The sequence below is a fragment of the Pinus tabuliformis genome, chromosome 1_2 (assembly GCF_031772625.1).
Source record: "Pinus tabuliformis cultivar Carrire ecotype Pingquan chromosome 1_2, CPIR1, whole genome shotgun sequence".
NCBI classification, from domain to species: domain Eukaryota; kingdom Viridiplantae; phylum Streptophyta; class Pinopsida; order Pinales; family Pinaceae; genus Pinus; species Pinus tabuliformis.
Window position 1 is genome coordinate 1,156,198,717 of NC_142298.1, and position 14,268 is coordinate 1,156,212,984.

Consider the following 14,268-nt stretch of genomic DNA (forward strand, 5'->3'; position numbering starts at 1 on the left):
CTACCGTTGCGTACTCTCTTTCACGCCACGTGACAGGCATCCTGAGAAAAAAATCGATTTAAGGCTGTTAGTTTTTGTTTAAAAATGGTTCGTGGCGTATACACGGGTCCCTGTGCACACAGTCGCGTATAGGGCCCGCGTGTATGCGGGTTCAATATTACCAACCCGCGTATACGCCGCGAGGAAATTTTGGACAAAAGTTCAACGGTGAAACATCAACCAAAAATCCTAAAACCAGTCACAATCAATTGCAACCTAAGTATAAGAGTTACCTGGAGGTTTTTGATGAATTTGAACGGTTGAATCTGGCTATGGGAAGTTTGCTCCTTTTGCTCCAAATCCTTTGCTCTCAAACTCAAATGGTAAAAATGGTGAGTCCAAAATGCTTTTTATAAGTTTTGAAAATGCAAAATTTTTCCAGCATTTTATTTTGTTTGGCCTCATGTGACTTTTAACTTGGGAGCTTGGAATGTCGAGATTGGTCTGTTTTTCAGGACATTTTGGACGATTTTCAGTTTCGAGGTGGTTCCATGACTGCTGACCCGTCATGGAAGGTATCGTGTTCTCATTGGCATATAGGTTAGGGACACCATTTTTCCTTTGCATTATGTATACTAGCCTCCATTTGATCGATACATCTGCCATAGGGTCGATCCCATCGTGTTATGGTTCGTAAGCCATCTTCACTCGCCGATTCTTTAAATCATGAAACGATGGTAGAGCCATCCTTTACATGGGCATCCTAGTTAGCACCTCACTGACATTTGTTGCCCATGCTGCTCTGATTTGAGTAGGCTCGGGAGTCCTCTTTAGTCCCGCCATGACTTATGCGTTGAAGACTCATTCCTCTTAGCTTCTCCGTTTTATTCTGGCCTTATACCCTAGAGGCTCCTTTGTGTTGAGTTGTACTACTGCATTGCATGTTGACCACTTGCACCTTTTGGCCTAGGGCTGGCTTCACTTGGACTCGTGTTTAAGCCAACTTTGGACCATGACGTCTGCAAAATCAACCTTGCATACCTTTGAATTCTGCAGCTTGACACACCTTGACCCGTGGAAGGAACATACCTTTGAGTGTCACTGACCAGTTTTCACCTCCCTGCATTGAGCATAGAAACATTCCTTTCCTAGGAACTAGATCATTTGTTTCACCGACACTTGTTCTTTCCACTGTACCATAACATTCCTTTATTCTTTTTCCGGCTTAACAGAAAAAGACAAAAAATTAAATATTCCAAAAAGAGTGGGAACGGGACATTATTTCCATTTATTTTTGGCAGCTAGAGTCAGTCGTGTCGCCCTTGAACAAAGCACTCAAAACAAAGTCTCCTCCATATGGGCGGGATTTAGTTTGACTTAGGTACGCCATAACCTTGTTATTGAGTCAGTTCTCCCCCGATTGGTTATCTCTTCCAATCATATGGAGGGTTTGTTCGTGCCTCCTGCATGGCGAAATTATACAGAGTCATCATATGCTGCCACATAGTCACATTGAGTCGTGCATTTGTTCAAGGGAAGTTAGCCTGAGTCGGCCTCTTTGCAGTGTCTCTTGACTCATTTTTCTGTCGGCCATCCCTGGTTGTCAGTGTCATATCTATCATCACATTAGTTATATTGGTCCATTACTCGTGCCAGTTTGAGAAGGTCCCCATTGACTTCTTGCTGGCGGGTCTTGTCCTTATCGACGACGACACATTGCTCTGAGGACAGGCCTAGAGCTGCACCCTGGCCCTATTTTCATTATTGATAGGTTACCTTGTGCTCAGCATCGATCAGTATCATGGGTCTTTGACTGAGCGGTTTCCCTTGTGTTCGACATAAACTTACATTATCACACATTGGGATTCGTGCAGTACCTTGGTTTCCATTTGACCCTATTGGTGGATACCTCGCCTCTATGTCAGCTTTCATTATTGGTTGGTTTAGAGGGTTTCTGCCGTGCGCTAGCCACATCTTGTGTACGCTGGAAACGTACTTTGGTTGGGTTACTACATCTTTTTCGTCTGATTCCTTCCACATTATTGGCCTACGGGTTACACTCGCGCTAGATTGATGAAGGATGCCTTAATGCCTTCCTTCTAGCGGATCTTTCCCTATCGACTCCGACTCATTACTCTGGGGCAAAGATCTAGAGTCCATTTGGCAATACCTTGGGGTTTGCAGTCATTAGTGGCAAATCCTTCGCTATTGACAGTGGGAAACCATCATTGTCTCCTGATCAATAGATTCTTACAGGTGTTCGACTCCAGCTCATCTATTCACACTTGTTAGATTATACTGGGTACCTTGATGCTCATTATCATTATCGGTGAGTAGTCTCGCGTTTGTTAATGGTATACATCAATGACCGGTAATCAAACGATTTCTCACATGGTAGACTTCAGATCATGTATTCCCATGGTGTAGAAATGTACCATGGTGGTCGGTGAAGACCTCAGGTTGTATCAACATTCATTGGTTCACTTGACAGTTGCTCCTGTTGCTGCTAGTTGACAGCACTCCACTTTATATGTTTCAGTCAGTCATGGCGACATTCTATATGCTGGCACCTGAGTTTGTAGTGTAGTACCATCCTATTCCATCATGTTCAGTTGGTACCTTTTGGGGATCAGTCTTTGATATCAGTGATCCGTTGCATCTTTCAGCATCATTGACAGTCTTATATGTGATATTCAGACATGTACTTGTTCATTATGATCAGATGATCCATTATGTATCTTTCAGTCATTTATACTTATATACTTAGTGGATCCGCTTGTACTTGATATGTGGACATGCTTTACTTTTTTTGAGCATGGGTATGCCCGCCTCAGACAGTGTTTCTTTCTGATCTCCTTTGGTGGCTTGGCAGGCTGAATTCTGGTGAAGTCCTCCTCGGTTTTTGACAGACTTCCTTTCCATGTACTTGCATAATATATTTCGGCCATCATGTATCCCTTCTGACCTCATATATTAGGGGACATCTATTATAGCTCCAAATCTCACTCTTATGGTTTGTGATGCTGTACTCATGGCCTAGGGCAACCCCTCCTTCTAGACCTAGTCCTAAAATTAAAAAAAACAGTGTTTTATCCCTTATACACGACATTGCCCTGAGTTAAACGCATGTATACGTGGGTATGTGTATAGCCAACCCGCGTGTATGTATTAAAACACTTAAAAAAATATAAAACTCCTTATTTTCGGGTGGAGATCGCGGGTTTTACCTACTGATCACCTATTAGTGCCCGTGGCCCAACTGTTCCCAACCAACTCCTAACTAAAAAACTACTTTGGAGATGGTATAAAAAGACCTCAAAGGGAAGGCCTAAGGGAGGAGAGAAGAGAGAGAAAGGTTATTATGCTGAGATTTTTCCCTTGACTAGGTCTGAAGTCCCTTGTGCCTTCTGCACTTCCCCCATTTTGTACAGGAAACCTTTGTTTCCTTGTGTGTTGATGTTCATCCACCATTTATGACATCATGGAGAGAGTCATGGAAGGAGTTTTGTTAGAGGCTTGAGGCTGGAACGGATCTGGAAGGAAGCTTTTCTTGGAGCCTGCTGAAGTTGACTCAGGTGAAAATATTCCTTTTTATGTACTTTATTTGTCTATAATAAAAGAAACGCATGTCTTGGTTCCCGAAATGAATCTTCTTTATGTTAATGATATTCATGTTTAGAATTCATATGTAAATGGTTGTTTTAATTTCATAACTAACTACCTTTCTTTATAACATGAAGATGGTTTCTTTATAAGTTTTTGTCCATGTACTGTTGTATTATTTGAATTGGTTGTTTTGCAGGACAAAAGAGAGGAAGGGAACTCCAAGAAGGGTTTGGACCCTAAAGGCCTTCTCAAACGTAGGACCAAAGGTACGTACCCTTATCATAGAATTTTCTTATAATAGCATAATGGCTGTATGAATGTATGTTTCTTTGAATAGATAACTTTCAGTCTGCTGGGGTTTCAACCCAAAAAGCCCTAGGGGAACATTTCCCTCTACCATAAGTACTCAGTTGATTCTTTGGATTCCCCTTATTGTTATGCCGGGGCTATGATGTGTAGGATGTGGGGAATACATGATTCAGCCAAATTCACCATAGAAATGATACCCCTAATGGAAGTTGCAATCAATGGCTATGTGATGGATTGGGGAAATATTTTGTCTGATAAACTAGCCACAACAATTCTAGAGTACAGGACAAATGCACGTAAAACTACCAGGACCATTCCCCCTTTCTATTACAGTGCATACATTATGGATACTATTTGTTTCAATTCTGAATTTCCGTTACTTGGATGGAGATGGACTCCCCAAAACCCTAAACCAATCCATATTTATCATGAGCATTTATGGAAGGCTCACTACACAAATTATTTGTATAAAATTTGTAATGGTTTTATTTTGCTTGTGTATTATTCTATTTTCAATAAGCCTACCCCCAGAATTTCCAAGGAAGCAGGGATTGACTTGACTACAGTAGGTAATTGGTTCGAGGAAGAAACATTCACCTATGTAAGGCTTTTTGGGAGCCTTACTAAGCCCCATGTTCTCCCCTTGTATGTGCTTGATAAATTATTAGCTCGAGAATTGGCTTATCAAATAACAGTAAAAGGGACATCAAAAACCCTTAGAAATTATAAGAAATAGGTATGGCCTATATTCCCTTTACGATGCAGTGTTTTCACTCTTCATGATTACAAACACGCAGAGAAGGAGGAAGGAAAGATACAAATGTTGAATCTTTCCACAATTCCTAACATGCAATATGATCCAAGAAAGGTTGCCTATAATGTTCTTGAACAAGCCAAACTTACAAAATTTGATGATGAGAAGGATGACTTCGATGATCTATTTTCTTCAGCTGAATCATTATTTCAGGTTAAAGCATTGGCTAGGATCAGGTATCAAGATGAAGGGCTAGAAACATTTAATATGCTTAGAGATCAGAGGTTGCAAACTCTGCTTCTATTCTATTAGCCACCACCCCAACAGTCCAGTCAAGCGAAATTGAACAACAAACTGTTGACAAAGCTCCTGCAGTGGAAAAAGTTCCTGAGAAAGGAAAAACACCAGAGCAGGAGCAAGAACAAGAAAAGGGTCATGAACTCATTAATACAGACATTCATATTGATCCTAAGTTACTCAAAGAATGGCAACAGTTTGACTCAATCATAAGTAATACTAAAAGTATACAGGGATTTAGCACACCTGAAGTAACAACTGGTCAGAAGACAACAACTAATACGGTTTCCACTGAAGGAACCAACGACCCACCCATGACTCAAAAGGATGTAGAGATGATTCCAAAATACCCATCAGATGAAATTGTTCTGAATATAGAAGAAATACCACTTTTGGATGTATTTTACAGCCCTAAGCATAGGGTTGTAATAAAGAGGCAAAGAAAAAAGAGAAAACTTGATCAATCTTCTCTTTCGCCTGCACAAATGGAAACAACTAATGTGGTATGGAGAGAGGAGTGAACCCTTCCGAAGACCTTACTAAACTCTCTCAATATGTCGGAGCATACTCGACAGCTACTATGGATAAGGCATTGGAAGTCAACAATTTGCTTAAAGAAAAAGATTAGACAATTGTTTCACTGGAGGCACAGGTATCTGAAAAGCAGCAGAAGATAGAGCAGTCACAATAGCAGTTGGCAACACAGTAGCAAATCAAACAACCAGTTAAATGAGAAATTTCTCAAGGAGAAGCAGAGGATGGATCAAAATTCAGTTCAGAAACAAGAGGAACTATCCCAAGCATTGGCCAAGCTAAAGATAATGAATGAGCAGTTGAGCAAAACAAAAGATGAGCAAATCTATCAGCTGTCACAACAAATAGAAAGGTTCAAAGGATTTCCTCAAGTAGCAGAATTCAAATCAGAAGCTCTCTAGATTAATAAAGAATTAATTAATCAATTGAACTTTCTTTGTCATAATATCTCTCTTGCACAAAACCTCTGTAAAATTTCTTCATCAATGATTGACAAGTCAGTCGATGCAAGGCAGAAATTGGAGCAGGCCAATGAAACATTAACAAAGTTTCTTTCTTGGCAAGAAACCAAGGAAGCACAAGCCGCAAATCTGCCTCAAATTTTGGAATCACATAAGGAAATTCTGTTCCTAGAATGGCAATCTCAATTGATGAAAGCAAAGAGGGCAACTTCAAGATGTAGATCAGTGACTGGTAATTTGATTGAATTAATTAATGATACTCTTTATTTGTCTAATTTAATTTCAGAATGCACTCCAGGGAAACTTCCATCAGCCAAAGAATTGGAGCAAACATGCAAACAGGAATTGGAAAAGAAGGAGAGATTGATCACGGGCATCCAAAATTTAACTTGGGACACCTTTTGATTCTTCCTTGTTAAACCACATAGTCAAAAGGCAGCGATAAAATGTTTAACCGATGCAATTAGTTACATGATTCCTGAAATTAATGATGCCACGTATTCTGCCCAACTACATTCACGTATGAGTCACCCTCTAGAACTACAACCAATGCTCGCCATAAGCCAACTCAAGCCAAAGGATAGTCAGCCGAAATAGTGAATCATTCTTACCAACTGCAAGCATGTCTATTTCGAGGATATTTTCATGATTTGGTTATACCAACTCATAGAATTTTTATTTCATAGTTAGTTAGTTTAGAGAGTATTTATAGACCCTTTCATTGTTTTGGAAAGGGTCCTCAATTTTTGTATTAAAACTTGGATCGGGAGTTGCACTACTGTGTTTCCGATACATATTTTTTTATAAAAACTAGACCTAGATTTTGAATTTTAATGAAGAAGACTTCTATGGGATATGCACTACTACTTTTTGTAAGAGTATTTCTGATGTTGAAAGGAGGAATTTGAATGCAATTGATATTGGAGGAGATTCCAATTACATATGGTACTATTATCTATGTCTTTGCTTCATTCTGTTATATGAATCAACGTTTATTCATTTTGATATCATTGATATGTATATGTGCTTTCATAACAGTCCTTTAGCTTATCATTATTGAATGTTTAAAGGATTGTTACTTTTTCATTCATATTTATGTCAATGGTATATGAAGAATAGTGTAAAAATGTTTTAATTATTACTTTGTTCAACTACTTGAACAAAGTAATTATCACATGAATGAACATTTTTGTTTAAAAGTAAAGTCATCTACATGCCTATTTTTCAATAAGAATCGTTAAGAATTGCTCTAAGACAGAAAGTTCCCAGGATAGATTAGTTGTTTATATTTTTTCATATTAGGATAAAAAATCCATCATTTCCATTAGAAAATAGAAAAATAATCACTTATCCATCCTATTTACAAAATCATTGGGAAACTGGTCCCATATATCCAGTCGGAGCCACCACACCAAATGAAAAAGGAGCTGTCTTTAAAGTCCGGACCGGGTGGTTATCCCCAATGTTGATGCAGTGATTTTCGAGGCATCAACATTTTTGGTGCTAGAAGGAGGGCATGAACTGTGAATGGCGAGAAAATCCAAATCTACAATCCATTCTGAGAGTAAATCTCCCTCCACCTCACCTCTGACTTCTCCCTTGCATGCTGGAACTCTAGTCTTCAAGCGAGAAGTAGAGGAGACAACTACCACTGCTCAACCCCAAAATATCCCAGATAGATTAACTCCTGAATTTCATGAAGTACAGTCTCTCATCCATAAACTTCAAGGATTCTCAATATCACCACAAAAATCTAAGGTATCTCAAGGCAGTGTGACTTCGCAATTCATTCCTTCTCACCAGACTTTAGAGCGAAAAGCTTGGTATTGAACCTACTGAGTTATCTTTGCCTAAAAGGAAACGGGCAAGGAAAAAAACTAAAGGATCTGATAGTGAAACTTTCTCATCCACATCCTCCATTTCATCTTCTCCATTGCAAAGTCAACCATCCACTCCTCCACTCTAGATTGTTGTTCAACAGGGAACTGGAACTTCAACATCTGCTTCTCAACCTCCTCAAACTTCAATATCTGCTCCTTCCCAACCATCTGGAACTTCATCAGCATTATCATCTATTAGTAGCTCAACAATGGCACAAAATCCATGGAATAATCCTGGTGCAGTCACTATGCCTGCACCTTTGCACCCATTGCCAGCACATCCTGAAAAATGGTTGCCAAAATTTAATCCAGATGCAGGCATACCGGCAGATGAACACATTAACAACTTTATGTTGTCAGTTAACTTAAAAGGAGTTACAGAAGAAGATGTGGTTGTTAGGCTTTTCCCTTATACCCTACAAGGATCGGCTCGGTCTTGGTACTTTTCTTTGCCATCAAGATCCATTACCAGTTGGAATATTTTCCAAGAATAGTTCTTGACTAAATACGGTGATGAAAGATCTGTAGCAACATTAATCAATGATCTTTCAAATCTTAGGACAAAATCCAAAGAACCTATAAAAGAATTCAATTCAAGATTTAATAAACTCTTGAATAAGATCCTGACTGCCTCTAAGCCTAGTGAACAAGTTAGAATTGAATGGTATATAATAGCTTTACCTTCAAACGTAGCTATCTTTGTAGATAGAGTTGGAAAACCAACTCTAGCATAAAATATGAAAGAGGCAATTGTTGTAGAAAAACGTGTCATCGCCTTAGAAAAGAAAGCTGCTCTTGAAGACAGAAAATCTAAAAAAGTCTCTTTTAAAGATGATTCAAAGAAGAAAATGGCTAAAGATCCATATGATATGGAAGGTCTTCAAAAAGTTCTCAAGACTATGTCAAATGAAATGGTAGAAATCAAGAAGCAAGTAGCTGAGACTTCAACTAAAAAACCATTTAGAAACTTTAAGAAGCCAGAATCAAAACCTCTGAATGCTATATCCAATGTAGACTCAGACCCCGAAGAAGATGAAGAAGAAGAGACAGTCTTATCATCTGAAGAACCAGAAGAAGAGGTAACTGTAGAATGTCATGGGATGTGGGACTTTATTTTTCCTAATTCTGATACAGAAAATGAACAGGAAGCTTTTCCTGTAACTACCAGGAGTAAAGGCACTCCTGAGCTTGTTCAAGTAACTCAGAAGAAAAGAAACACCAGTACTCCTACTAAAGAAAAATCTCCCACAAATAAATCTGTAGCCACACCTTCTCAAAATCAGCCATCAGCTTCAAATCCACCTCCAACATCTAAAACATTAGTAGTTACAGATTCTATGGACTACAACATTATTGAAGACATGAAGAAAACAAAGGCAAATATCACTATGTTTGAACTTAGTAAACTTAAACATCAACAAAAATTGTTGCTTAAGTAGTTAGATGTAGTACCATCTTCTCCTCTTCCTAATGCTATACTGCCCAAAGCTACTAATCAAATAGGTAAACCACCTCCTGGTAGAGTAGAAGATACTAATGTTGTCCTAATTGGAGATAGATCAAATTCCCATACTCCTCCTTTTCTCTTGACATACGAGATCTATAATAGAAATCTGCACAATTGCTTGATTGACTCAGGGGCTTCCTCGAATATTATGCCAGCTTCAGTTTGTTCTAAACTAAACATTGAACCCCAAAAGTCTGCAATCCATATTTTCTAGTTGGATAGAACTAAAGTCCAGGTATTAGGAGAAATTAACTCAGTTACCATTAGGTTATCAGCTGATCCAATAGTGGTTTAGAGTATTGATATTTTAATCGCTGATATTCTTGAATTCTATGGTTTGATTTTGAGCAGAGACTGGTCTGAGAAACTTCATGGTTATATTTCCACTGATTGGTCTCATATGTGGCTATCTTATAAAGGAAAACCAAATCAGATAAAGATTGATCGGGAAAAACATATGACTCATACTGTCACTGAGTTTGAACAAGAAAATCAACCGATAGAATTCAACAACAACATTCTAGGTAATTACTCATCTGAATCATTCTTTGGCAATTTTACTGCTCAATCATCACCTTTCTCAGTTAATAGTTTCACATCTTAAATTGAAAATTTTTCTCAAACAAATACATCAAGGTGTGTTAAAATTACTGAGGAAACTGTAGATAAATCTTTGTTTTGGTCATTATATTTTGATGGGTCTAAATCTAATGAAGGTGCAGGAGCAGGATGCATTTTAGTTAGTCCTAAGGGAGAAAAAACCATGTTATCATGCAAACTAGAATTTGAGTGCACAAACAATACTGCTGAATATGAAGCCTTAATTCAGGGACTTTATAAAGAAATAGGTCTTAAAGTTCAATATTTGAAAGTATTCGGTGACTCTGAAATATTTATAAAACAAGTCAGAAATACTATACATTGCCTTTCTAGTCACCTTAAACATTATCAATCTTTGGTACAAGACCTTGTGTCTCATTTTTTTGCATTCAATATTTCTCCCATCCCTAGATCCCAGAATACAACAGAAGATTTACTAGCCAATTTTGCTTCTAAGCTCCTTCCATCCGAAGATTACAGTCCTGATAGATTTTCAGTAGAGTTAATTTTTAGACCATCGATCCCTGATAATGTCACTAACTGGCAAGTGTTCAATCATGATGATGACATTTTAAATTTTTTAACTTCTAATAAGTTCTACGATGATCAAATTATTGATGAAAGTTAAAATGATCTTCAAATTAAGGAAAAGCTTGAAGAAAACTCAATACCCAAACCAGTGGTCAAACTTGAAGATCTTTATGACATCAAAGATAGGTTTAAACAGGTTACTAATTCAAAGCTTCAAAGTTCTACTTTGATATTTGAATTAATAAAATTTTGTACTGAGGACAATCCACAAAACATCAATTTAGGATTAGGAATTACTTGAGAAGAAATGATTGCATTTATCAGATTATTTCATAGATATAAAAATGTCTTTGCTTGGAAATATGATGATTTGAAAACCTATGATACATCTATCATACAACATACAATTCCAATGATATCTGAAGAAAAACCAGTACAACAGAAATTAAGGAAGATTCATTCTAACTTAGGGGGTCAAATAAAAGTTGAATTAAACAAAATTTTGAAAGCTAAGATAATCTTTCCTGTTAGACATTAAAATTGGGTGTCTAACATGGTCCCAGTAAGGAAGAAAAATGGTGACATTAGAATTTGTATTGATTTCAGAAATCTTAACAAAGCAAGTCAAAATGATAACTTCTCTCTACCAACAATGGAGCAAACTCTCCATTCAGTAGCTGGCTCTGAATTAATGTCCTTCTTAGATGGTTTTCAGGGTACAACCAAATTTCCATGCACCCCAATGATAGACTTAAGACTAGTTTCAGAACCAAGTGGGAACCAATGCCTATCAAAAAATGCCTTCCGGGTTAATCAATGCCGGAGCTACATTCCAAAGAGTGATGGAAATATCATTCAAAGATCTAATCAATAAATCAGTAGTTGTCTATTTGGATAACATTATTGTTTTCTCTAAGAAAAGATCAAATCACTTACATGATTTGAAACAAATCTTTGAGCGCTGCAAAAGGTATGGCATTTCACTCCATCCTAAGAAATCCTTTTTCGCTCTTGATCAAGGTAAACTCTTGGGCTTCATTGTTTCAAAGAATGGTATTTATATTGATCCAGAAAGAATCAAAGAGATTTCTGATCTTCCATTTCCACATAATAAAAAATCAATGCAATCATTTTTAGGTCAAATTAATTTTGTAAAAAGATTTGTTCCAGATTTCTCACAGATTGTTTTGCCATTACAAACCATGATCAAGAAAAATTCAGTGTTTAAATGGGGGCCTATAGAAAAAGAGGCATTTGATTCCATCAAACAATCAATCATAAATGCCCCTGCTTTAAGCACTCCTAATTTTTCAAATCATTTCATTTTATATACTCTTGCATCTGATTCATCTTACGCAGCAGTGCTGACACAAATCAACGATCAAAACTTGGAAGCACCAATTTCATTTTATAGTTCAAACCTTCAAGGTGCTGAACTTAATTACTTTGAAGTTGAAAAACAAGCTTTTGATGTATACAAAGCCATTAAACACTTTAGACCCTTCCTCTTAAAGGCTCACACAAAAGTTATAGTCCCTTTTTCAGCAGTAAGACAGTTACTAGTTCAAAGGGAATTGGGAGAAAAAAGGGAAAATTGGGTCACAGCATTACAAGAATACGACTTGGAAATTAAACCAACAAAGATTGTCAAAGGCCAAGGTTTTTGCAGGTTGTTAGCAGGAGCTTCTAATATTCAGGAACATGAAGGTACAAATGATACTGAAGAAATCAATCAGATAAGTACCACTAATCCTGAATCCCAATATGCAGATTTGATATTCTATTTGAAAAATGGATATGCTCCTCCTAATCTTTCCTATAAAAACAAGCATGCCATAAGACTAAAAGCAAAAAAATTCATAATTGTAGATGATGTGTTGTTTAGACAAAATTATAATTCAATTTTGTTAAGATGCTTAGAAAAACTTGAAGCACAAAAGGTCTTGCAGGAACTACATGATGGTCCGGCAGGAGGACATTTTGGAGCTGATACAACAGCCCACAAAATCATTCATGCTGGATATTACTGGCCCACCTTGTTCAAAGATACTCATGAATATGTAAGGAAATGCCAAATATGTCAAACTACCAGTGGAAGACAAAGGAAGTCAGCTTTTCCTTTGTAGCTAGTCAACATTGAACAACCTTTTGAACAATGGGGATTGGACATCATTGGAGAAATCACTCCACATTCATCCAAACAACATATGTATATCCTTATAGCTACCGATTACTTTACTAAGTGGGTTGAAGTAATTCCTTTGAAGACAACAAACTCAAAGGCAATCATTGAATTCATAGATCAATTCATAATTACCATGTTTGGTGTTTCAAACGTTTTTATTTTTGATAATGCATCTTAATTGTCTGGTAATTCTATACTTGAATTTGCTATCAAAAGAGGATTCAAATTGAAATATTATGCAAAATACTACCCTCAGGGTAATGGTTTAGCAGAATCTACCAATAAGAATCTTATCAAAATCATTAAGAGAACTATTGAGCAGAATCATAAAAACTGGCATAAGTCTTTAATATTTGCACTATGGGCTGACCGAATAACACAGAAGGCCTCAATAGACACTTCTCCATTTAATCTAGTGTATGGAAAGGAAGCTGTCATACCAGCAAACTTAGTACTTCCATCACTAACCCTAGTGCAGCTTATTGAAGAAAATCCCTCATCTTCTATTCAATTAAGATATGATCAGATTCTGAAACTAGAAGAAGAAAGTGAGAAAGCCCGAATTACACATGCAAAACATCAGCAGATTATTAAGTCTTTTTTTGATACAACTTCAACTGGCTCAAAACATTTACAAGTTGGTGATCTAGTTTTGAAGTGGGACAAAGCCCATGAGGATAAAGGAAAACACACTAAGTTTCAAAAAATGTGGCTTGAACCATTCCAAATCAGCGAAAAGATAGGCCCTTCTAAATTCATATTGCAAGATCTATCAGGAAAGAGAGATTCTCTTCCTGTCAACTTCCTTATTCTGAAAAAATTCTTCAATTGAGGAGGTAACCCCTTCTCCCTTTGTAAATATTCAATTTTCAGCAGGATTTGTGTGAATAATTAGTTATTTTTCTCTTAGGAAATAACGTTGTGAATAGCCTTCCATTGGTCTTTACTATATTGAATAAGTTACTCAAAAGAAAATAGTTTCAATATTTACTTTTAAGAAATGGAAGCCTTGAAGGAAAAGGAAAATTCTAGAAAATTAGGTATAATTAGATTCTGAAAACCCCATTTTATTTTTGTGAAATCTTCTCAAAACTTGGAAATACTGTAAATCATTCTAAAGTTTAGGAAGCCTAAAAATGGTTATCAATACAAAACAAATATTGATTCAATCTTAGCATCTTCAACTCTCAAAAATGTCATCTATGTTCTCTTAAGGAGAAAATTGTTCATCCCATCCATCAAAGTTTATAATTTTTCAGAGTGTAATTCTAAAATATATTTGATATAAAAGATAAGAGGTCTTATTACAAGCCTGCTTACCATGATCATAGGGGAATAGTTCAACTGACATTACCAACACTGCATACCAAAATAGGGTAATGACTTATAATTATAAGACAAGGGGTCTCATCACGAGCCAACTTGTTCAGTTAAATTACAACCAGTGAATGGCATTGTCAACAACTGGCCACCAAACCAGGACAATGGCCTTTTATCTTGCAAAATAAAGAAATAAGGAAATAAAATAAAATGCAATACAAAAAATGTGGAAACATATCTTTTGGATTCATTCTTTTAAATTATACTCTGAAATGAATGGGACAATGAATGATTAAATGGTTAAA